Genomic DNA, 26,952 nt, shown 5'->3' on the forward strand with positions numbered 1-26,952 from the left:
TCGGTGCGACGATTTTCGATATTTCGATTTCGATTGAAGACGATACGAGTACGATAGAGTTTCCTATTCAAATTACTTTCAGTCCCAACTACTATATCTAACACACAATCATCTATAATTCACCCTATCCTAACGTTACCATTTGTCGTAATTCGATTTCGATTGCATTCGGTTTGAGTTTCGAGTTTCGGTTCGAGTTTCGATTGATCACCACACAAAGCACAAAACATAAAGTAAACACGCACAGGTAACACATAAGGCACACACACACGTATAACAACATCCAAAGTTCGCGTAATTCGAAATTCGAGTTCGATGCTAGTTAGATTGGTTTGATTACTGATTAGTTAACTTTATCACATTGTTACTTCCTACTATTCACAGTCGTAAATTGGTTCGCGTTAAAACATTCGATTACTTCGATTCTTTCTGATTACAACACTTACTCCACATAATACAAATAAAATATAAAATATGAAATAGACTATTTACAGTCAAAGTTGACTTGGACTTTGACTTTGACTTTGACATTCGAAAACAAGGGGTGTTACTTACTCCCCTTGTTTTGGGAATTTCGTCCCGAAATTAGGCTCGAAGCTGCACAGCACCGTGAATTACCAATTTGACGCTTCAGATCTTTATTTGAACAATTGCGGGTACTTGGCCTTCATGTCGCTTTCGAGTTCCCAAGTGAACTCCGCGGCTCGTTTGCCTTCCCATCGGACTTTCACGATAGGGATGCGTGAGCGTCTGAGTTGCTTGGTTTGGCGATCCATGATTTCGACAGGCTTTTCCACAAAGTGTAACGTTTCGTTGACCTGAAGATCGTCGAGGGGTACAATCAAATCATGGTCAGCTAGGCATTTTCGGAGGTTCGGCACATGGAAAGTCGGGTGAACGTTACTGAGTTCCTCCGGTAGTTCGAGTTTGTAGGCGACTTTTCCGATCCTTTCCAGAATCTTAAAAGGTCCAACATATCGAGGCGCCAGTTTCCCTTTCTTGCCGAATCTGACTACACCCTTCCAAGGTGATACCTTTAGGAGTACGTAGTCGCCAACGTCAAATTCAAGGGGCTTGCGTCTTCTATCGGCGTAACTTTTCTGTCTATCCCTGGCCTTTGCCAAGTTGTCGCGGATCTGGAGGATTTTGTCAGTCGTTTCTTGTAGTAACTCGGGACCGGTTAATTGTGAATGACCGATCTCGTGCCATACAATAGGCGATTGATATCTTCTTCCATATAAAGCCTCGAATGGTGCCATTTGTATGCTGGCATGATAGCTGTTGTTGTACGAGAATTCGACTAGCGGTAGGTATTTGTTCCAACTACCACCGAAGTCTATGACACACGCGCGGAGCATGTCTTCAAGAGTACGGATCGTTCTTTCAGTCTGTCCGTCGGTTTGAGGATGGAATGCAGTACTCAGGTTAAGCGACGTACCAAGGGCCGCTTGAAACGTTTCCCACAATCGTGAAGTAAACCGAGCGTCACGGTCTGAAATGATGTCACGAGGCGTACCATGATTACAAATAATCCCGTCGGTGTAGATTCGGGCTAGTCGTTCTACCTTGTAGTCTTCCCGTATAGGCAGAAAGTGGGCTGATTTGGTCAGACGATCTACTATAACCCAAATGCTGTCGTGACCTGATGGCGTGGGCGGAAGTTTGGTTATGAAATCCATAGCTATACTCTCCCACTTCCATATGGGAATTGGAGGTTGTTCGAGTAAGCCGGAAGGTCGCTGATGTTCATCCTTGACTCTTACACAAGTCAGGCAACTTCCAACATAGAGGGTGATATCCCGTTTCATACCCGGCCACCAACACTTGTAACGAAGATCCTGGTACATTTTATCGACACCGGGATGAATAGAATACCGGGATTTGTGGGCTTTGTTCATTATAATCTTTCGCAATTTGGTCCGCTTAGGGATCCAAATTCGGTCCAGATAGTAGAATATCCCATCTGCTTTGCTTACAAGCTGAGCTCCATCGTGATAGATTCTCTCCTTCTTCAAAGTGTGTTTGTTAAAACAGGCATGCTGGGCTTCGCGGATGAGATCTTCGAGATTGTGCTGAGCTTGGGTATTGCGATTACTGAGCAAATAACTCCGTCTGCTGAGTGCGTCGGCTACAACATTTGCCTTGCCCGGGTGATAACGAATCTCACAGTCGTAATCATTAAGAAGTTCTACCCATCGGCATTGACGCATATTAAGTTCCTTCTGATTAAAGATGTGTTGTAAACTCCTGTGATCGGTGAAGATCGTACACTTTGTACCATACAGGTAGTGTCGCCAAATCTTCAATGCAAAAACAACTGCGCCTAGCTCGAGGTCGTGGGTTGTATAGTTCTTCTCATGGATTTTGAGCTGATGAGATGCGTAAGCTATAACCTTGTCTCGTTGCATGAGAACACAGCCAAGACCAAGGTTAGAAGCATCACAGTAGACAATGAAATCGTCGTTTCCGTCCGGCAAGCTGAAAACGGGAGCATTGCAGAGCTTGCGCTTTAGGGTTTGAAAAGCAGATTCTTATTCAGTTCCCCAAACAAAAGACCTGTCTTTATGGGTAAGAGCGGTAAGCGGCACAGCGATCTTAGAGAACCCTTCGATAAATCGTCGATAATAACCCGCTAATCCAAGAAATGATCGGACTTCAGACGGGTTCTTTGGCGTAATCCAGCTTTTAACTGCTTCAATCTTCGCGGGATCGACATGAATACCCTGACTATTCACGATGTGACCCAGAAACTGAACCTCCTCCAACCAGAATTCGCACTTGGAGAACTTGGCGTAGAGTTGGTTTCCCTAGAGTAACTCGAGAACCAAACGTAGATGTTGCGCGTGTTCGGTTTTCGACTTGGAATAAATCAGGACATCGTCGATGAACACGATGACGAAACGGTCAAGATAAGGCTTACACACGCGATTCATCAGATCCATAAAAACCGCGGGCGCGTTGGTTAGACCAAAGGGCATAACAACGAATTCGTAGTGGCCGTATCGAGTTCGAAAAGCTGTTTTAGGTACATCTTCCTCTTGTATGCGCAACTGATGATAGCCTGAACGTAGATCGATCTTCGAGAAACACTTGGCACCTTGCAGCTGATCAAATAAGTCATCGATTCGAGGCAAAGGGTAACGGTTCTTGATGGTCAGCTTATTCAATTCCCGATAGTCGATGCACATCCTGAACGACCCATCCTTCTTTTTGACGAAAAGGACTGGCGCGCCCCAAGGAGAGGTGCTCGGGCGAATAAAGCCTTTTTCAAGTAACTCCTGGAGTTGGTTCGAGAGTTCCCTCATTTCGGATGGCGCGAGTCGATAAAGGGCTTTAGCAAAGGGTTAGCTCCAGGAATAAGGTCGATACGAAAGTCGATATCACGACTTGGCGGTAGTCCGGGAAGATCATCAGGGAATACCTGAGGAAATTCACGAACCACTGGAACATCTTTGACTTCAACCTTCTTTTTCTTTTCCTTCTCCGCTACTACAATGTTGGCCAAGAAAGCGTTGTATTCCTTGCGGAGATACTTGCTAGCTTGGACGCATGACATAAGTTTAGGACCCTTCGAAGCTGTTTCACCGTACACACACAATAGATCACCATTCGCAAGCGAGAATCGAATCATCTTCTCAAAGCACACAACTTCAGCATGGTTTTCGCGAAGAAAGTCCATGCCTACTATGATGTCAAAACTTCCGAGTTGCATCGGAATAAGGTCGATTGGAAAGAGGTGATTGTTGAGCTCTAAGGTACAATCACGAAGAACAGAGTTAATAGCGACGGTTCCTCCAGTAGCAACTTTGACTTCGAATGACGAGGGGAGATAAGAACGCTTACGACTAAGGAGCTTCTCGAATTCAAACGACACAAAGCAATTATCGGCTCCAGTATCAAACAAACATGATGCATAAATACCATTCACAAGGAACGTACCATTAACCACGTTGTTGTCAGCCTGGGCTTGATGAGCATTGATGTTAAAGGTTCTAGCACGGGCTGATTGCTGTTGCTGCTGCTGGGGTTCTTGTTTCACAACCCGGTTCGGGCACATGTTTGCAAAGTGGTTAGGGTCACCACATGCAAAGCAGACTCGAGCATTGACCGTGGGTGCTTGAGCTGCTGGTTGGCCTTGAGGGGCTGGAAGTAGAGCTTGATGAGCGGCGGCTTGAACTGGGGCTTGTCGGGGACCATAGCGACAATTCGCAGTGAAATGCCCGTAAAGATTGCAGTGGGCGCATAAACGACAGGCGATTCCCACCGGATGATGGTATGAGCATGTCGGGCAGAGCGGGTGGGGACCTGTGTAAGCGCGCTTAGCTGGCGGCGCATTGATCACTGGAGCTTGTCGATGGTGTGACTGCTGTTGAGCCGGTACGGCCTGCAGAGGGGCAGCAGTCGTTGTCACAGCATAGTTATTGTTGCGGGAGCTGTTGTTGTTGTGCTTCTTCTTTCTTCTTGACGACTTGGAGGGTTGAGCAGTGGTGGTGTCGACGGTTGACGTGGCGGTGGCTTGGTGCAGAGACTTGGTATGCTTATCCCAGAAACCAGACTTTACCCGCTTGTCATTGATCTCAGCGGCAAGCAGGTAGGTCTCTTCAATCATTGATGGCTTGGCAGCATGAACGAAATCGGCAACACAATTGGGTAGAGCTCGAAAATACTTCTTGATGGCCATGTCTGACGTCTTGACCTGATCGAGACAGATGATGCTGAGCTGTTTAAAGCGTGCAGTCAAGGCAGCGTTATCTCCATCCTTCTGCTTAATGTTCCAAAACTCGTCCTCCAACTTTTGACGTTCATGGGGAGGGCAGAATTCGTCCATCATGATGGCTTTCAGCTCCTTCCATGTTAGCTCATAAGCTGCATCATTTCCGCGCTTGTTTCGTTCGGCCGTCCACCAGTCTAGAGCTCGGGACTGGAAGACGCCTGTAGCATTGAGGGTGCGGAGATTTTCTGGACAGCCGCTTTGGCGCAGAGTGACTTCGATAGAATCGAACCATTGAAACATAGTTGTGGGGCCATCTTCTCCGGTGAATTCCTTTGGTCCGCATGCCTTGAACTGTTTAAAGCTGAACCCAGTCTTGCTGGTATCCTTAGGAGCATCGATTCACGACTCTTCAGACGACTTGCTGGCATTTTCAAAGACATCGCTCACAGCTTTTGCCACGCTCTTGGCGATGATAGTAGCGAGACGCCTGTCTCTCTTCTCTTGGCGAGTGAGTGGGGTTTGGTGTCTAGATGACGACATGGTCTGCAACAGACATCGTCGTATGTCTCAGACACAATAAATCGAATCTCACCTCACACGTCTACTACTTACTAAAGCTTAGAATCACGCCGAATCACGCATCACATAAACATGTAGGCACATAACCACAGATTCACATAATCATAGAAGCACATAGGCACGTAGGGCACAGAGGCACATAATTACAGAAGCACATAAGCACATAGGCACTTAATCACAGATGCAGTCAGAATACAGAAACCTATTATTCACAGCTCGTGTGTCGTTCGTATATAGCGACCGCGTATAGTATATCGAATAGTATCACATATTCGTATTGCATGTCGAGTATAGCATAGTATAGCGTATGTCCTAGCATAGTATCGTCTAGAATTGCAGCGACTTTTTACCGTTTTGAGAAAGAAGAGCAATGCGAGTCGTGTGTTTTGATCGAAGTGATAGCAAAAATCGAACGATTCATCAAAGTAAAACACATAAACAGGTAATCACACATAAAACACATAAAATCAACGAATCATCAGAGTCTGCGGTTGCGGGCTCAGAATCGAAACACATAAAATCGAGAAATAAATTGTCTGCGGCTACTAGACATTGACTACCCAAAGCGATTGGACTATTCACAATGGACTTGTCGTCACTTTCCAACTTTTCGGGATCACGTTTCTGCCTCGATTCTTGTGCATTTAACCCGTATTCCCTAGGTCATACTCGTGAGTTCAGGTCGTTGGAGTCCGTCGAGGCTTTGGTGAGATGAGTAAAAGTTGGAATAAGTTGCCAAGATTCGGGTTTCACCCCTGGCTTAGCAATTTCTTCCTTGTTTTAGTAAAATTCGAGGGGATTATTCATCGAAGTATGGATTTCACTCCTGATTTGGTATAATTCTCCTCGTTCGTTATTGAAAATAATGAGGAAATCATTGATAAATTGATAAAATCGGCATTGATCAAGTAATTTAGTCGGGAGTTTGCGGTTTTCACACTGAATCCTGACCAAACCACTTGATTTTATTCGTAAATTTGAGTGCAGTGATAGCGAAGAATATCGGAATATAGCACACCTAAGCTTGGTCTGTTGGTTTCTAACTATAGTCTAGGTCTCTAAGACAGCGACCCGGACTAGGTCGTGTCTTGCCTAATTCCCGATAGTTATGGCTCTGATACCAATCTGTCACACCCCGACCGATGGTGGAATCATCGGGGCATGGCACTGAGCGAAACAGATTGTCCAGAAGTTTCCATAGCAACCTTCATTACTATTCAGTTTAAATGATACGTCCCATACCTTATCCCAAACAATAAAACAAGTTATCACAGACAAGCATCTAGTCAAATATTCTGTTCCGACAACTCAGATTTAAAAAAAATAGAAATATTGTTCAAATGCTTCTAGAGACTCGATCTGCAAGATCTACAGACAACTATGCTCTAGACGCTTATTCCTAGCTCGCCTTCCTAGCAGATAAGCATCCTAATTGCCTGTCACATACGTTAAAATAAAGTCAATACATGTAATGTAAAGGTGAGCATACAAGTTTGATAATAGCATATAGAGTTCAAAATAGTTTACGCATAACCAGCAAGTATACAGAAGAAAACGAAGCATGTTAATTATCGACATGGACCTATCGATACCAGCGACTGCGGGTTGACCGTCCGAGACGGTTCGCAATACATGATTACCACCGTAATCCATGCAAGTAATTGTCCTTAACAACCCCCGTGTAAACGGGTGCTGAGTCCAAACTATAGTACTACGTCGTTAAGGCAGGTAGACAGCATTCCACGTGTAAACACAATCAACAAGCATTCATTTAGTCACGTAATACATGCAATTCGGTTAGCGTTCAAACAATTGAGTAGTGTGTTCGATAGTGGTTTTGATAAGTAACGTATGTAACACCCAAAAGTGCTAAAAGCAAAAAGGGAATGAGTATACTCACAGTGATTGATTTATGGATTGAAGGGAGCGCTTGGGAGTAGGGTTAGCCTGAACAGTTCGATAGCATAACGATGAATAACACGTAGAATGGAAACAAGTGTAAGTGGGTCGAACAGCCTGGTCGATCGAATAGTTGGTTCGATCGAGTGGATTGTTCGTTCGGCTGGACAATTCGTTCGGACAGCCTATTCAATCGACCGGTAGGCTCGATCAGCTGGACTGTTCGAGTGGATTGTTTCTTCCTTTGTGAAGGATGTGTTTATGTATGATGGCTTGTCCTTTTGAAGTTTTCGTTGTAGCATTTGAGAATACTGAAATGTTCTTACCTTTTAGGTCGATCGATCGAACGATCAGTGATCGGTCGGCATAACCGATCAGTTAAGAACTCCAGTAGTCCTCGTTAGGATGTCACTCGATCGAACAGCCTGCTCGATCGAATAGCATGCTCGATCGGGTGGCATTCCTATACGACAAACGAATTGAAAATCGACTAAGTGTTGAAGCATAGTATCTCATGATCTGAGGAGTAATGTTGACGAACAGCTGTTCGATCGAACAGTACCTCGTTCAATTTCATACTTCATGAAATTGTTAAGTTGTGGGGCCATATGCTAGTCGATCGGCTGGCCCGGTCGATCGGCTGGCATGTCCGATCGGTTGGGCTATTTGTTCGAACAGCCTAACCGTTCGGCCAGCATCCTGACCTGGTCGGCCTGTTCGTCTAACACCTGGTTGTTCTGGTTATTCGACGTTATATCGAGGTAATTTGACAACGAGCTAAACCATGGAACTTTCATTCTTAGTTGTTTTACCTGTTCGGACAGGAATCACCCAAATCCGGCCAGTGAACGGTTCGGAACGGTTAGTTTAATGTTTAACCCGAAATCGGTGAACCTCGTAGATAGAATCCGAATCTTGAACCACTCATCCACTAGAATATTTGGTGAGTTGACTCAAGCTCCGTTTCTACAGGTTTGAAGGCATTGAGTGTAAAAGAGTTGAAAGAACGTTGGAATTTGATGAAACAATGGTTAACCGGGCAGGGTTAACACACTGGTCTCGCCAAGAAGGGTTAATCCCTTCCTCTCGAGGATCGCTGGCTGGATCGCCTGCCGGTTGATCTCCTACACAAGGAAACAAACCGTGACTCGTAACAAGGAGGATGGGGTGGGGGTGCTCCTTGTTACCACTCTCCGGCGTGAGAATCAGTAGTCTGCTTGGGAAGCAAAGTATGATAGTAGTAGTAGTGAGAGAGTTGTAAAGAGATACCTCAAACCTGGTTTGGGGTTGGTATTTATAGCCGAGGAGTGAAGGAGGAGGTGGATGGATAGACTGACGGCATGCTGCACCTTTGCAGGTTTGTCAGGCATGTCGGTTGTGGGGGTGATGCCACGTCAGTCTGTCGCTTACGTAGACCTGACAGGCGGCTGCCATTGGTGCTACTTGCTCTGTGGTGTCAGTCCCACTTGCTGAGTGTACAGGATGCGGTGCAGGCCGCATCGCTATTTGCGGTAACTGTAGACGTTCCGGCTTCTCACTTTTTGATCAAGAAATACGCGAGATGCGGTGCCAAGCCGCATTGTCGCCCGTGGTGACTGTTGCTATTATCTAGCTCCCTTGTATTGATAGAAGTGTTCACTGGATGCGGTGCTAGGCCGCATCCCTGTGGACGCTTCCGTTTTCATACACCAGATGCGGTGCCGTGCCGCATCACTATACCGTTCTCATATTCCAGGTAAGTCCTCCATCATTGGGCAGATTGGATTCAACCACTGTGTCGGTGCGTCCCCGCATGGACACAGGTAGGTTGTTAGCTAGTGGGAGTTTTGATAAGGGTAATGGTCACTCGTGGTCGATGCTGACGCGAGATCTGGGACCATACCCCTTCAAGTCCCCCCAGTCTAGTGTAGCTGCCATATGCAAGTTGCATGTGGGAGGAGTACTGGACTATGGTGTCTAGAAGGTAGTTTGGAGTCTGGAGAAGATCCTAGGCCATGTAGATGGTCTTTGCTCTTTGTAAATCAAGCTGGAGATCTGGAAGGGTCATGTGATGCCTCTTCCGTACCGGTGAGAATGTTTCGTCTGATGCGAAATTCTCAGCCTCGGGTTGGGTGCCACCTGTTAGTGTGTCGAACCAACCTTGAGATCTTGCTAGGGATGTGCACAAACTTCGAACCAACCTCTGAGACGGGGGTTGAAGATGTGCGCACACTTCGAACCAACCTTTGAGGTGGTAAATGAAGAAGAGAGTGGTCCTCCACAATAATTGGACATCTAATGATGATCCCTTTTGTGGGGTGTTCATGTTCTTCCAATTAGCTCTCTAGTAACCGTACGTCCTTTGCGGTTACCTCGTTGCTTGACATTGTTGGCCACGGTTGGGTGAACAATGTTGGATACTTGCGTCATTGTTGGCCATGTTTGGTCGAACAATGTGAATCTGGATAATGGTCAAATAAACATGGTCATAGGCATGGTAATGCCCACCATTGTTTATTCTATCCGTCTTACAAGTAGGGTAACAAAGTCATAAGCAGACTTGTTACTGCTGTTCGGCCGCTTGTTGTTCGACGAGATCTCTTATGATCACTGGGGATCTTGTCCGCATCTCTTCCTTAGCCACTTTCCTTCACGCTCCAATACCGAGGAGTTTTCCTTGAAGTAGCTTCGTTCATCTATGTGATGACTTAGTCGTGGCTCTTCCGTAGCAACCACTTGCGGAGCTATGGGTATGGCCACAGCGACTCATGAGTGTCTGCGGTTTTGTCATCCCATACTCGCTTGAAACGGGTGTGTTGCTCGGATGTGGCTCTTGAAGGATCAGGAGTCAGGGTTGCTGATGTGCGTGCACGTACATTCCCCTCCTTCTTTTTGTTGAAGAAGTTGTTTATGCACCCTCTGTGGTTGTGAACCGGACAGGAGGGATTTGAAGCTTGAAGAGATGAAGGCAATGTGGTTTACCTGTTTCTGAGATGCGGTTCAGTCCAAAGAACAACGCTGGTTCTGAGTATCTGACACACCTGTACGGGCTCGTGTGTGTCAGTTCCGCATATTCCACGCGTGCTCGTGGGTATGTGCGGACATGTTTATACCCCCTTAACCATGGAAGGATATAATTTTTAGCTATTTTGAGGGGTATGTAAAAAAACGACATGTGGTATGGGTTATGGTGCGGTATACCAGAGAAACCGCATGCCGCTTGTGTTTGGATAATGTTGTCGCTTTTTGTTGTATACGTGGCTGAGCGCACGTGTGAGTTGGTGGAAGTTGGTGAGATTTTCTGGCATGTGCTGAAATGAAAGGACATTTGCACTGCCCGAGGTCATTAAATGCACTGTAGCAGGAGTGTAAACGTCTCCTATGTCAGGCGCGTGTGCGGCCACGCGCGCGTGGTAACCGTCAGCGGAAGCGGTGCTTGACACGTGGTGACGCATGATTCGCTCTTTTTAAACATGATGATTCAGTTTCCATGTTGCATTAATTGCGATCGGTATATAAGGGGAAACCGTTCGTGGTTTCCCCTCACTTGTTCAAAATTTCAAAAATTTTGGTGAGAGAAAAAAGATTTCTCTGTCTTCTCCGATAAGGTTTCTTGAAATTCCAGTGAGGTGGTTTGAGTTCTTAGCACTCGTTTCCTTTTCTTCTATATTTCTGATGGCTGAACCATCAAATCCACACAATGTGGAGGGTGAAAACCCTGAACAACCGGTGGCAGCGGCTGATGAAGATGAAGACGATGATGGTGGTGCTCCCGGTGGTGGGTTACCGGTATTGAAGTGGTCGAAGGGTGGTTTTAAGACTCTGATGACCTCTATACAGATGGCAGTTGAGTGGGATGCTACCTACCCACAAGAGGGTGATACTGGTGCCGATGCTCCGGCCAGCTATATCACCCTGTGGGCTGATTTTTTTAACGATGGCAACCTCCGATTGCCGGTGACGGTGTTTGTTGCCGAGGTGTTAGAATACTATCATCTCCACATTTCCCAACTGAGTCCATTTGGGATGTTCCAGATTATGAACTCTGAGTACACTTTTCGTGCCCATGGTTTGGACGTTACCGTTGAGAATTTCCGGCGGTTTTACCAGTTGGCGGTGAACACTGGATTTTTTTCTTTTAATCAACGACATGGGAGTTTGAAGTTGATGACACCTCCCAAGGGGTGACCCACTAGAAGAGGAAATTTTTTTACGTTAAAGCCTGTGCGGTCTACGCCCATATGACTTTTCGGAACGTAAATGTGGGTGTTACTGGTGAGGATATTCCTGTTGCCACCGCACAGACTGTGGATTGGTTCTCTAGGCTGCGGCCTATTGAACTCAAGAAATTGGACAACAATCAGCTGTGGGTGTTGCGAATGATGCTCAGTAGGCCGGATAGGAGGACAAGGCCTGTTTTGCGGGAAAAAAGTGGTGGTAAGCCCTTTACTCTTGTGTGTTTCCCTGCTTCTTTATACTCTTTATTAATTTGCATGTGTTCTATCAGAGCAAGCGGTTGGCATGTGGAGGATGTTTGAGCCAGATTTTGAGGGGAAGGTTGAGTTGGTTGCGTGTGGGGAACTGGAAGGTTTTAATTTGGAGATTGTTGACAATTTCCGCGTTCCCACGCGTCAGATATTGAATGCACCCGTGCCGGAAGGCGAAGGTATCTTCTAAGATTTCCTTTTTTGCTTAGAGTTCCCCTTTGTAATATGCTTGCCTGATTCTTCAAATGCAGGTATCCTTGGGGATTTAGGGAAGTTTGAAGTTAAACCGTCCCTAAGAAGCATGTGGAGAGGAAACAGGTGAAGAAACCCGTGCGGGGTCGTAGTAAGGAGAAAACTGAGGGTTCTGCCGCCCCTCCGTTGGTGTCCCAACCCGCAGGTACCTATCGTTCTTGTTACCACAGATATACCGATTACGTGGTAGTATCTGACACCCTTGAGGGTTTGGGTGTTCCAGGTGGTGGTGCGGCTGTAGGTGGGACTGCTGCGGGTTCCACCGTTGCTGGTGAGAAGAGGAAACCGGAGCAGACAGCTGCTGGTGCCGGTGAAATGAAACGTCGGAAGCTACAGTCCAAAAGGACTGGTCCGACACAAAAGAAACCTGCGGTGACTGCTGGTAAGTGTGTAACTTTTGCAAGTTTTTTTTTGTATGCACAAGTTTTCTGATAGTTGGTGCTTACTTTGTATTGCAGAACCGCAAGATGCAGGCTTTTCTTTGTTTGACGCTCCTTCGTCTCCCCCGCATACCACGGCTGCGGATGCGGGTGTACCGAAGGATTCTGCGGCACCGTTTATCAAGGTAGTGCCTGATCCGACCGTGCAGGCGGAGAAAACGGTGGAGAAGGTTGCATCCCAGATTTTTGATACCGTTGATTCTTCTGACAACTTGATTCCTCCAAATGACGCTGATAATTTGGATCTACGGTTTTCTGATGCTGGGAGGCAAAAATCTGGTGCTGAGCCGCAGAAGTCTCTTGCTGGTGAGAAGGTTACTGGTTCTTCTTCTGGTGGTGCGGGTTATGATGGGCCTCAAATTCAGCCTGGAGAGTCTGAGCTGGAGTATTACTATCGCACCTACACCCCGGATCGGAGTACCAGCTATCACCAACCCCCCTGGACTGTTATGCAGGGGGATGATATTTCCAACGATCCTTCTGCTTGCAAGGAGATTCTGGGTGGCTTGGGCACCCCATTTGAAACTAATCGTGCTCGTTCTGCGCCCCGTGAGCTGCGCATTAATCAACTTTCCACCATGCTTGTGGGAAGTTCCATAGTGGCGAATGCCATTCTGGAAGATTACAAGGTGTTAGGCCGCAGAGAGGAGGAAGTTGCGCGCTTGCGGGCTGAGGCGGAAGAGTTAGTGAGAGCTGCTCGTTCGGGTGCGGAGCAGCTTGAAAAGGATAGGGCTGCTTTTGAGAAGCAGAAACAGACCGCGGAGTGGGCTGCGACTGCTGAGCTGAAACAGGTTCGTACTCTTGCTAAGTTACTTTCTGATGAACGCAAGAGTTGGACCGAAAAACTTTCCAATGAGCACAAGACATGGAAAGAATCTTGGGCTAAACAGAATGAAAATCTGTTTCGTGCTCGCCAGGAGTTGGCCAATCTGAAGGCCGCAAATGCTGCTTTGGCCAAGGAGAAGGCTGCGGCCGAGGCAGCTGCAGGCAGGGCTAAGGAGGATGAGGCTCGGACCGCTAAGGCTCTTGAAGAGGCCAAGAAGGCGGGGGCTCGTTTTGCCAATGCCCTTGATGAAGCGAATGCTGACCGCACTCGCTTAAACCAAACCGTTGTGAGCCTCCAGGTATGGTTTGCTTTTCCTGTTTTATTCTTTCTTTTGCCTTTCGAGAATGTTTACTAATTTTGTGCAAACTGCTTCTTGCTATTGAAAGGCTGAGGTTCAGACTCGCGAGGCTAAGCTCGCAGACATTACTGCCCGCGTGACTGTAGTGGAAGAGCGGGCGAATGCGGCTGTCGAGGCCAGAGATGCCCTGACCTCTTCGTTTAACCAGTTTGAGGCTGACCGTGAGTGGATGCGGAGTCACGGTATTGCACATGTAAGTATCCAGTGCCTTTGTATTTACTCGGATTAGCATGTGAATCTTATCGTTCTTTTGTTGCAGATTGTTCAGGCTATCGTGGATGCGCCTGAGACCGCAACTGGCATAGACTTGATCAAGCAGCGTGCTCGTGAAGCTGGTTTTAAAGCTAGTTACAGCCGCTGCATCGGCCATATAAACATTTTGTCTAAAGGCGGCTATACTGATGAACGGTCTGGGTTTCGTGATGTGGACACCGAAGCGCTTCTTGATGCGGCCGTTACATCCTTTTATGACACGTCTCTCTCTTGTGTGGAGAAGCTTGACGAATGCTTGGAGGCCGCATTTATGTAGACCGGTTGCGGATGCTATATGCCGACGCGGAAGAGGAAAATACTGCTGGTGGCGGCCAAGATGGCGCGGGTACCAGTGGTACAAAATAGGACTTAGGTTGGCCTGTGTGCCCCTTTTTTGTTTTCCTCTTGTACATGTTGGAACTTTATGTAAATCCATTGTGCACCGCGTGGGTGCCTGAATTTTTTGAATATAAAGTTTGTTGCTCAATTTGTACAAGTGTTTTTACTTCTTGCATGTTTGAACGTGTGTATGCGGGACTCTACCCATTGTGAATGGGGTTGAGTATACTCCATACCTTTGTCGTATGAGTATGCGTCAATTCCATTGCTTGCCTTGTTAGGTTTTAGGAATTGTGTAAGTTTTGTAAAAACTTGTATGTCCGGAACTCTACCCATTGTGAATGGGGTTGAGTATACTCAATACCTTTGTCGTACGAGTATGAGTCACTTCCATTGTTTGCGCTGTTAGGGTTTAGGAATTGCGTAAGTTTTGTAAAAACTTGTGTATTTGGTCGGATAGACACTTAATGTTTTGCCTTTGCTGGCCTATTACAATATTTGTGTGTGGTTAGCACTTTGTGTGGGTATCGCGAATGAAGATTTTGCCAATCTGTTTTTACGGGTACCGCAAAGTGGAACACGCATTTGTAATAGTAGTAACAAACAATATTGCATTGAATTGCTCGTTTATTTATTTGCAAATGGCCTGCGGCCCGATAGGTTACATGAAAATGTAAAAAACATGGCTTACATGTAGCAGCGTGTAAGCTGTTGTGCATTCCATGTGCGTGCGATAGTTTCACCTTCTAACGTTTGTAACTTATACGCGCCTTTGCCCAAGACCTCTTTGATGAGGTAGGGTCCTTCCCACTTGGGGGCGAGTTTTCCTGGGCGCTCAGCGTTAGATGCTTCGTTATCGCGAAGGACGTAGTCTCCCGGGTTAAATGTACAAACCCGCACGCGTGAATTGTAGTATTTTTCAAGCTTGGTTTTGTACTTGGCCTCATTGATGGCAGCGTTTTCGCGCCTTTCTTCTAGGAGGTCCAAGTCAAGTCTGCGTGCTTCATCGTTGGCTATTATGTTGATAGCCAACATTCGAGGTGAAGGAAGCCCTACTTCCGCGGGGATTGCCGCTTCTGAGCCATAGACCAGGTTGAAGGGTGTCTCCCCGTTGCTTGTTTTTGGGCTTGTTCAGTGAGCCCATAAGATGCTTGGGAGTTCATCGACTCAGCCACGCATGGCTGTTCCCAACCTTGCTTTGATGCCTTCGACTAGACTTTTGTTGATACTCTCAACTTGGCCATTCCCTTGCGGGTGTGCCACGGAGGAGAATATATGTTCAATATGTAGTTCCTCTAGCCATTTTTGAAATTCATCAGCAGCAAAGTTGGTGCCGTTATCGGTAACGATGCACATTGGTAGACCGAAACGGCAGATGATGTGTTCCCAAATGAATTTCCTTGTTATCATAGCAGTGGTGGAGGCAAGTGGTTTTGCCTCTACCCATTTTGTGAAATAATCGACGGCTACTATGATAAATTTGACTACACCTGGTTCATCTGGGAATTGTCCGACCACATCGATTTCCCATTTCTGAAAGGGCCATGCGGTGGTGACCGGAATCAAGTTGTTCTTGGGGCGCAAGGTTTTGGGGGCATGCCGTTGGCAATTAATACACTTGCGCAGTTCTTTGACGGCATCCAGGTGCATGTCGGGCCAGTAATACCCAGCATTCATGATTTTTGCCACTACCATGCGTGGTCCTGCGTGTATGCCGCACATTCCCTCGAGTATCTCTCTGATGAGGTATGTGGCATCTTGGGGGTCTACGCAGCGTAGGAGTGGTCCCAGGTATGTTTTACGGTATAGGATATCGTCTCCCATTTAATAATGGCACGCTTTGTATTGCAACTTGCGTGCCTCAGACTTGCTTTCGGGAGTCACACCTGATTGTAGTATGCAATGATCGGTGTCATCCAGGATGTTGTACCGTACTGGATGACGTTCACTTGGCGCAGGGGTACTGATGGATTCTGCAGAATTTCAATGCATATCTCCTTTGCCAAGTGTTGGAAGATGGTGGACGGGAGTTTTGACAGTGCGTCCGCGGATTTGTTTTCATTTCTGTTGATATGACAGATATTGAAGGAAGTGAATTTTGATTTTAGTTGTAAGGCTTGCTCGAGGTAGAGGATCATGATATCCCCTTTTGCGGTGTAGTCACCGCACACCTGACCTGCAACTAACAAGGAGTCGACGTGTGCTTCCAGATGTTGCACGCCGAGCTTAACTGCTAGACGTAGCCCTGCCAATAGAGCTTCATAATCTGCCTCGTTATTTGTGCTTTTGAAATCAAGGCTGATTGCATAGGTAAGCTCCTGGCCGTCGGGGCTGACGAGTCGCAGACCTGCGCCCGCACCTTCTTCGTTGGACGCACCATCGGTAAAAAGTGCCCATATTTCTGAAGAAGGTGGCGGTGGTGCAGGGTTTTGTTCTTGTTCGCCTTCTTGGATGCGATTTACCGGTACCTCGGCGAAGAAATCTGCCAGGACCTGGCCTTTGATTGCGGGGCGCGGCCTGTAGTTTAGCATGAGTGCGCCCAGCTCGATTGCCCATTTTGCTAACCTCCCAGAGATGTCAGGTTTGGATAGGATCGGGCCAATCCTGTAGTTGGTTAACACCGTGATGACGTGATTTGCGAAGTAGCGTCGCAACCGCCTTGATGCGTGTACTAGTGCTAGTGTGACAACTCGAAATTTAGAACCTTTCGTTGTAACTTGCTTGTACGTTATGTGACTAGTTAAAATGATAACGTGAACCTTTTTATGTGATAAGTGCTTTGTTACGTGTGTATTATATATATATGTGTACGTGTTATATGTGAACCGAGAACCCGACACGAAACAACAAGGAACCCGACTCGAGACCATGAGGTCTCGAGTGACTAGTAATCGGTTTTGGGCCTTGGGCCGAGAACCTTTGGCCGGTTGGGCCTTTGGGCCGTGAACCCCACTCGAAACCCACTAAGGGTGCACACACTTGGAACTTGACTATATAAACTACCCTTAGTTAGTTTTTGCCATTTGTTGAACAATACAACACACACACTCTCCTACTTCTCTCTCTAAGCCTTAAGAACACAAACACATTTCCAAGACTCTCGGATCCACTCGGTTGACACAAGAAACTCTCGGATTTGGACTTTGGATCGGCACACACACACACCCTCGAAATCCATAACCGGTTAGTGTTCTTGATGTTTTGATTGAATGTTGGTGTTATGTTTGTATGATAAAATGCATGAGATGATGTTATTTGTTAGTATTTCTTGATGATCATTGTTGAATGCTTAGTGATAGTATGTTCATGTTATGCTTGTGCTTAAATAGATGCATAAATGAGATGATGTTTTATGTGTGTTAAAAAGTTTAGTGTTGGAATGTGTTCATGTGTTAAAGAGAGTTTAAACTATTAGATTTGATGATTCATGAAATCGGTTTACATATGTCATGAAATCGGCTAAGGAGTATGTTTGTCATGTTAGGATGCATGCTAGTAAATTGTATCTTGATGGTTGTTCATAGTTTTGTTTGAATAAAGGTTGAATACTTGATGAATATGGGTTTGAATGTGTGAAGAACACTTTGAATGATAGTTGAAGATTGAAAACCCTTGTGATTTTGATCCATCTTTGACCAATAACCTGATTAGGAAAACTGTTAGTGGAATGCTATTGGTTATTTCCGGATTTGGGCCTGATTATATTGTACCACTAATCTGACTACATCTGCATCAACACGTGAACTTGAAAACGACTGCTACCGACTCGCAATCACGCAGTTGCGACTCGCAACCACAGCGTGATGACTCGAGACCACGCGGTTGCGACTCGCAACCATAACAGGACAAGCCGAAACCACAGGATACGAGTCCCGTTGCGACTCGAGACCTCAGCATGATGAACCGAAATCATGGTTGCGACACCAGTTGCGACTCGCAACCATCCATGATCAACACACAGCATGACTCGAGACCATGCTTGCGAGTCCGGTTGCGACTCGAGACCACACTTTGGGCCTTAGTTAGTGGGCCGGACTTATGAACTTCTGTGCTACTGTTGATGAGTTATTTGGGCCTGTTATCACGAGCCCAACTGTTTGGACTTTGAACTTGTGATTGACTGTTACCTGTGAACTGTGAACTGTTAAACGTGTCTGCCATACGTGTTGAACATTTGTGCACTACTTGGTTCGAACCTGATTATACGTGATATCCGTGTTAGGACGTTATTGACTACTTGCGACTTGATTGACTTTCTGTGATTAACTGCCGAGCAAACCAAGGTGAGTTCACACCCTTTACAAAGCATGGGATTCCCTGGGTTGGGAACGGGGTTAAGGAACGTGGTTCCTCGTCTACCTTGGGTAGGACGTCAGTGGTTCAGGAATGTGATTCCTCGTCCGGATGGACGGATAAACGTACTAGACTAAAACTCTATCACGAAGTCCCTCCTTTTTGTATCGACTAATCGCCGGGCCAATGGCGAGCGGGTCATTAGTTAGATAGCGCTATTTAGGTCTGACAAGCCTCACACCGTGCCGCAGAGGACGGGCGTGAACTAATGGATCTGGGGCACGTCAATGATGATAGACATTGATGTTTTCAGGGCACATAAACATGACTACAGTCAGCAATCGATACGGTAACGAGTCTAGTATACACATGGGGTAGCCCCCACGGCTGGAGAGCCAGATGATGTACATGGGGTAGCCCCCACGGCCGAAATGCCTGATAACTACATGGGGTAGCCCCCACGGCCGGAGTGCCGGAGTAACTGGGAACGAACTGGTCACGTTTTTAAAACTATGGGGTAACCCCCACGGCAGGATGCCAGATAAAGTAAACTGTTTTCGAAACAACTAAAACGAACGCCCACCCGTGAACTCACTCAACTAGTTGTTGACTCGTTACTACATGCTTTGCAGGACCATAGGTACTCAGTGGGAGCTTGCATGGAGGAAGATCGTTGTGGGACAGGGATTGCTACAAGACTATGTTAAACTTGAAACTTTTGGAACTTATGTTATAACTTTAAACTTATGCTTCCGCTTGCAACTTAAACTTATTTGTTTTGGAACACCAATCGTGAATGGTTAAACTTTTATAACTATTTATATGCTTGTTCAGTATGATTAGTGGCTGGATCCTGGTCAGTCACGCCTCCAAGCGGTAGTACTCCGCAGGTGGGATTTTGGGGGTGTGACAGATTGGTATCAGAGCCATTGGTTATAGTGAACTTGGTTTTAATAAAGGAGAAACGTTTTTGTTAAAACCAGACTATAACCGGTTTAGTGCTCAACGGTCCACAACGACACTTCGCTCCTCATGCAAGGCTCGACGTTCTAGGTAATATAATGTATGTATATTGCCTACTTGTTAGTTACGTAGTACATTGCTCATGGTATGCTTGATTAGTATAGCTACTGTTGTTTGAACACGTGCGTGCTTACTCTGTCCTACTATTGTACTTTCGCGAACCTCTCTCACACGTATTACTCTTATTATGAAGAACCATGTCTGGACGCGTTAACATGACACAAGCCCAGTTGACGGCTTTGATCAACGAGCGAGTTGCCGCAGCGCTCGCAGCCGCACACGCAGGAGGTATATCCTGCAGTCCGAAATGTTCTAGGATCATTTGGATCCTACTCTCGTGAACCAACCTTTGTGTTAAACTCTGTCTTTCTTTCACATACCTTAGGTCAGTATGCTCAGGCACCGGTGTGCACTTTTAAGACCTTTATGGACTGTCGACCCACAACTTTTAGCGGCACTGAAGGAGCAGTAGGTCTCCTACACTGGTTTGAGAAACTGGAGTCTGTGTTCGAAATGTGCGAATGCCCTGAAGCGCGCAGGGTGAAGTATGCTACTGGTACTCTCGAGGGTTTGGCTCTCACGTGGTGGAATGCTCAAGTGCAGATGTTAGGGTTGGTTGCTGCCAACGCCACCCCATGGGAAAACTTCAAGGAAATGATCAGGGAGGAATACTGCAGTCGTGACGACATTCACAAACTGGAGGATGAGTTTTACAATCTCAAGATGTCAGGATCAGAAATTGAGGCATACACTAAGAGATCGCATGAGCTTGCCTTGTTGTGTCCTACTATGGTGGATCCTCCGTATAAGCGAATCGAACTCTATCTCAAGGGCTTGGTGCCAGAGATCCAAAGTCATGTGACTTCAGCAAGGTTGACTACTATCCAGCAGGTTGTACAGTTGGCTCACCGTCTTACTGATCAAGCGGTGGAGCAGAACAAGTTACCGAAGCGTATAGGTGCTGCAACTACTTCTGGTGCTTCTAGTGGAGATAAACGGAAATGGGATGGAACTTCAAGCAGGGGTTCAACTTCGGTGCAAACTCAGTCTCAGCAGAGAAAGACAGATGATCACAAGAGCCCCAGTCAGCAGTCGTCTGGTGGTCAAAGTCATGGTGGATACAAAGGAAATCACCCCAAGTGCAATCGTTGTAGCCTACACCACAGTGGGCCATGCACCAGGGGCAACTGTCATCGATGCAACAAGCCTGGTCATGTTGCAAAGGATTGCAGGAGCGCATATCCTGTCAATCAGAATCGTCAGCAACCTCAGCAGAACCAGCGACAGCAGCAGGGTAACAACAAAGGGTGCTTTCAGTGTGGAGCTGAAGGCCACTTCAAGAAGGATTGTCCCCAACTGAACCAGAACAACAACAACAATCAGGGGAATGGTAACAATGGGAACAACAACAACAATGGTGCTAGGGGACGAGTGTTCGTGATTGGTCAAGGTGAAGCAAGGAATGATCCCAACGTGGTGACGGGTAAGTTCCTTCTCGACGACTTTTATGTTACAGTCTTATTTGATTCGGGTGCCGATACTAGCTATGTGTCACTAGAAGTCAGTAAGATGCTTAAGCGTATTCCTACACCCCTGAGCGACAAGCACACTGTAGAGCTAGCTAATGGTAAGAATTTGGAAGCCTCACACGTAGTCAAGGGTTGCCAGCTTATTCTCGCTAACCAGACCTTCGCCATCGATCTTATTCCTATTGTCTTGGGTAGTTTCGACGTTGTCATTGGGATGGATTGGTTATCCCAACACCGAGCAGAGATTCTTTGCAACGAAAAGATCGTTCGTATTCCTGGTTTAGGTGGTGAACCTCTCATGATACGTGGCGACAAGAGAAGTGCTGTTGAGAACATCATCTCTCTTCTTAAGGCCCAGAAATGCTTACGAAAGGGCCACACAGCGATTTTGGCTCTAGTTACTGATACCACAGAAAAGGAGAAGAAGCTAGAAGATTTTCCCGTTGTACGCGACTATCCTGAGGTATTCCCTGAGGAATTACCTGGTCTTCCGCCCCATCGCCAAGTCGAGTTTCAGATTGATCTAGCTCCTGGAGCCGCGCCTGTAGCCCGTGCACCTTATCGTTTAGCGCCATCAGAGTTGGAAGAACTCTCCACGCAACTACAAGAACTCTTGGATAAGGGTTTCATTCGTCCTAGCTCATCGCCTTGGGGAGCTCCAGTGTTATTTGTGAAGAAGAAGGATGGTACCTTCAGAATGTGTATCGACTATCGCGAACTCAACAAGGTGACTGTGAAGAATCGTTATCCTCTACCGCGTATTGACGACTTGTTCGACCAGTTGCAGGGGTCGAGCTACTATTCAAAGATCGATCTGAGATCGGGATATCACCAGCTGAGAGTTCGGGAAGAGGATGTCTCTAAGACGGCCTTTAGGACTCGATATGGGCACTATGAGTTTCTGGTCATGCCGTTTGGGCTGACGAACGCACCGGCAGTTTTTATGGATTTGATGAATCGAGTGTGCAAACCGTATCTGGACAAGTTTGTTATAGTCTTCATCGACGACATCCTGATCTATTCTAAGAGCAAAGAAGAGCACGAACAACATCTACGACTTATTTTGGAACTCCTCCGGAAGGAACAGCTTTACGCAAAGTTCTCGAAATGCGACTTCTGGCTTCGAGAGGTCCATTTCCTAGGGCATGTGGTGAACAAGGATGGGATTCACGTTGATCCATCCAAAGTGGAATCAATTAAGAACTGGCCTGCACCTCGTACACCAAAGGAAATTCGCCAATTTTTGGGATTGGCAGGTTACTACAGGAGATTCATTAAGGATTTTTCTAAGATCGCGCAGCCTCTCACCTTACTAACACAGAAAGGCGTTATTTATCATTGGGGAAATGCACAAGAGTTAGCTTTTCAGCATCTAAAGGATAGACTTTGCAGTGCACCTATCCTTTCACTGCCAGAGGGCACAGAAGATTTTGTGGTTTACTGTGATGCATCAATTCAAGGTCTTGGTTGTGTATTGATGCAACGAGATAAAGTCATAGCTTACGCCTCACGACAACTGAAAGTTCACGAGAAGAACTACACGACACATGATTTAGAACTGGGAGCTGTTGTTTTCGCACTTAAGTTATGGCGGCATTACCTGTACGGGACAAAGTGCGCCATCTACACCGACCACAGAAGTTTAGAACACATATTCAAGCAGAAGGAACTGAATATGCGGCAGCGACGATGGGTCGAGCTGCTGAATGATTACGAGTGCTCTATCAGGTATCACCCGGGCAAGGCCAATATAGTGGCGGACGCCCTGAGTCGAAAGGACACTACGCCTAAGCGTGTAAGAGCTTTACAACTCACGATCCATTCTAGTCTACCTTCGCAAATACGAGCTGCTCAGATAGAAGCACTGAAACCAGAAAACGTTAGAGCTGAAGCTCTACGCGGGTCAAGGCAACGCTTAGAACAGAAGGAAGACGGTGCTTATTATGTAACAGGACGCATTTGGGTCCCACTCTATGGCGACTTACGAGAACTTGTGATGGATGAAGCGCACAAATCTCGCTACTCGGTACACCCTGGTTCGGACAAGATGTACCACGATATTAAAACTACGTATTGGTGGCCTAGCATGAAGGCCCACATAGCAACTTACGTCAGCAAGTGTTTGACTTGTGCGCGAGTCAAGACGGAATATCAGAAACCTTCAGGCCTACTTCAGCAACCAGAGATACCACAATGGAAATGGGAGCAAATTTCCATGGATTTCGTTACTGGCTTACCTAGATCACAGCGCGGGAACGATACTATTTGGGTGATCGTGGATCGACTCACAAAATCCGCACACTTTTTGGCAATCAAGGAGACGGATAAGTTCTCCACTCTAGCGGAAATATACCTCAAGGAAGTTGTTTCGAGGCACGGGGTGCCCACCTCTATTATCTCTGATCGAGATGCACGCTTTACTTCGGAACTGTGGCAGGCAATGCACAAGTCTTTTGGATCACGTTTAGATATGAGCACAGCGTATCACCCACAGACGGACGGGCAGTCCGAGCGAACTATTCAGACCTTAGAAGACATGCTTCGCGCTTGTGTAATCGACTTTGGCAACAGCTGGGAAAGGCATCTGCCACTCGTGGAATTTTCGTACAATAACAGCTACCACACCAGCATTAAAGCTGCTCCGTTTGAGGCATTGTACGGACGTAAATGCCGGTCACCCCTCTGTTGGGCAGAGGTGGGGGATAGTCAAATCACTGGTCCAGAACATGTGGTAGACACTACTGAGCGGATTGCTCAAATACGACAACGCATGGCGGCGGCTCGTGACCGTCAGAAGGCCTACGCCGATAAGGGCAGGAAACCACTTGAGCTCCAGGTTGGGGAGCGGGTATTACTCAAAGTTTCACCCTGGAAGGGTGTGGTTCGTTTTGGTAAACGAGGCAAACTCAACCCACGATACGTTGGACCTTTTGAAATCATCGAGAAAATAGGCAAGGTGGCCTACAGACTGAAATTACCAGCAGAACTCGGGGCAGTTCACAACGTTTTCCATGTGTCGAATCTGAAGAAGTGTCTGTCAGATGAGACGCACGTAGTTCCTCTGAAGGAACTTACGATCGACGAACAGTTGAAATTCGTCGAAGAACCTGTCGAGATCACGGACCAGGATGTTAAGGTCCTCAAGAGCACTAGAATACCTCTTGTTCGAGTTCGTTGGAACTCACGTCGCGGCCCAGAGTTTACCTGGGAGCGCGAAGATCGGATGAAACAAAAGTATCCCCAACTGTTTGAGAACAGTACAAACGCTACTGAGGCTGAAGCTACGGAATTTCGGGACGAAATTCCAGATCAACGGGGGGTGGATGTGACACCCCAGGAAAACCGGGAAAACCTTACAACTTAACTAGCTTCCTCAGTGAGTGCCATCAAATTTCGGGACGAAATTTCTTTCAACTTGGGGATGATGTGACAACTCGAAATTTAGAACCTTTCGTTGTAACTTGCTTGTACGTTATGTGACTAGTTAAAATGATAACGTGAACCTTTTTATGTGATAAGTGCTTTGTTACGTGTGTATTATATATATATGTGTACGTGTTATATGTGAACCGAGAACCCGACACGAAACAACAAGGAACCCGACTCGAGACCATGAGGTCTCGAGTGACTAGTAATCGGTTTTGGGCCTTGGGCCGAGAACCTTTGGCCGGTTGGGCCTTTGGGCCGTGAACCCCACTCGAAACCCACTAAGGGTGCACACACTTGGAACTTGACTATATAAACTACCCTTAGTTAGTTTTTACCATTTGTTGAACAATACAACACACACACTCTCCTACTTCTCTCTCTAAGCCTTAAGAACACAAACACATTTCCAAGACTCTCGGATCCACTCGGTTGACACAAGAAACTCTCGGATTTGGACTTTGGATCGGCACACACACACACCCTCGAAATCCATAACCGGTTAGTGTTCTTGATGTTTTGATTGAATGTTGGTGTTATGTTTGTATGATAAAATGCATGAGATGATGTTATTTGTTAGTATTTCTTGATGATCATTGTTGAATGCTTAGTGATAGTATGTTCATGTTATGCTTGTGCTTAAATAGATGCATAAATGAGATGATGTTTTATGTGTGTTAAAAAGTTTAGTGTTGGAATGTGTTCATGTGTTAAAGAGAGTTTAAACTATTAGATTTGATGATTCATGAAATCGGTTTACATATGTCATGAAATCGGCTAAGGAGTATGTTTGTCATGTTAGGATGCATGCTAGTAAATTGTATCTTGATGGTTGTTCATAGTTTTGTTTGAATAAAGGTTGAATACTTGATGAATATGGGTTTGAATGTGTGAAGAACACTTTGAATGATAGTTGAAGATTGAAAACCCTTGTGATTTTGATCCATCTTTGACCAATAACCTGATTAGGAAAACTGTTAGTGGAATGCTATTGGTTATTTCCGGATTTGGGCCTGATTATATTGTACCACTAATCTGACTACATCTGCATCAACACGTGAACTTGAAAACGACTGCTACCGACTCGCAATCACGCAGTTGCGACTCGCAACCACAGCGTGATGACTCGAGACCACGCGGTTGCGACTCGCAACCATAACAGGACAAGCCGAAACCACAGGATACGAGTCCCGTTGCGACTCGAGACCTCAGCATGATGAACCGAAATCATGGTTGCGACACCAGTTGCGACTCGCAACCATCCATGATCAACACACAGCATGACTCGAGACCATGCTTGCGAGTCCGGTTGCGACTCGAGACCACACTTTGGGCCTTAGTTAGTGGGCCGGACTTATGAACTTCTGTGCTACTGTTGATGAGTTATTTGGGCCTGTTATCACGAGCCCAACTGTTTGGACTTTGAACTTGTGATTGACTGTTACCTGTGAACTGTGAACTGTTAAACGTGTCTGCCATACGTGTTGAACATTTGTGCACTACTTGGTTCGAACCTGATTATACGTGATATCCGTGTTAGGACGTTATTGACTACTTGCGACTTGATTGACTTTCTGTGATTAACTGCCGAGCAAACCAAGGTGAGTTCACACCCTTTACAAAGCATGGGATTCCCTGGGTTGGGAACGGGGTTAAGGAACGTGGTTCCTCGTCTACCTTGGGTAGGACGTCAGTGGTTCAGGAATGTGATTCCTCGTCCGGATGGACGGATAAACGTACTAGACTAAAACTCTATCACGAAGTCCCTCCTTTTTGTATCGACTAATCGCCGGGCCAATGGCGAGCGGGTCATTAGTTAGATAGCGCTATTTAGGTCTGACAAGCCTCACACCGTGCCGCAGAGGACGGGCGTGAACTAATGGATCTGGGGCACGTCAATGATGATAGACATTGATGTTTTCAGGGCACATAAACATGACTACAGTCAGCAATCGATACGGTAACGAGTCTAGTATACACATGGGGTAGCCCCCACGGCTGGAGAGCCAGATGATGTACATGGGGTAGCCCCCACGGCCGAAATGCCTGATAACTACATGGGGTAGCCCCCACGGCCGGAGTGCCGGAGTAACTGGGAACGAACTGGTCACGTTTTTAAAACTATGGGGTAACCCCCACGGCAGGATGCCAGATAAAGTAAACTGTTTTCGAAACAACTAAAACGAACGCCCACCCGTGAACTCACTCAACTAGTTGTTGACTCGTTACTACATGCTTTGCAGGACCATAGGTACTCAGTGGGAGCTTGCATGGAGGAAGATCGTTGTGGGACAGGGATTGCTACAAGACTATGTTAAACTTGAAACTTTTGGAACTTATGTTATAACTTTAAACTTATGCTTCCGCTTGCAACTTAAACTTATTTGTTTTGGAACACCAATCGTGAATGGTTAAACTTTTATAACTATTTATATGCTTGTTCAGTATGATTGGTGGCTGGATCCTGGTCAGTCACGCCTCCAAGCGGTAGTACTCCGCAGGTGGGATTTTGGGGGTGTGACAGCTAGTACCAACTTTTCCATTATTGAATATCTT

This window comes from Helianthus annuus, chromosome 11 (genome assembly GCF_002127325.2).
Source record: "Helianthus annuus cultivar XRQ/B chromosome 11, HanXRQr2.0-SUNRISE, whole genome shotgun sequence".
Taxonomy (NCBI): Eukaryota; Viridiplantae; Streptophyta; class Magnoliopsida; order Asterales; family Asteraceae; genus Helianthus; species Helianthus annuus.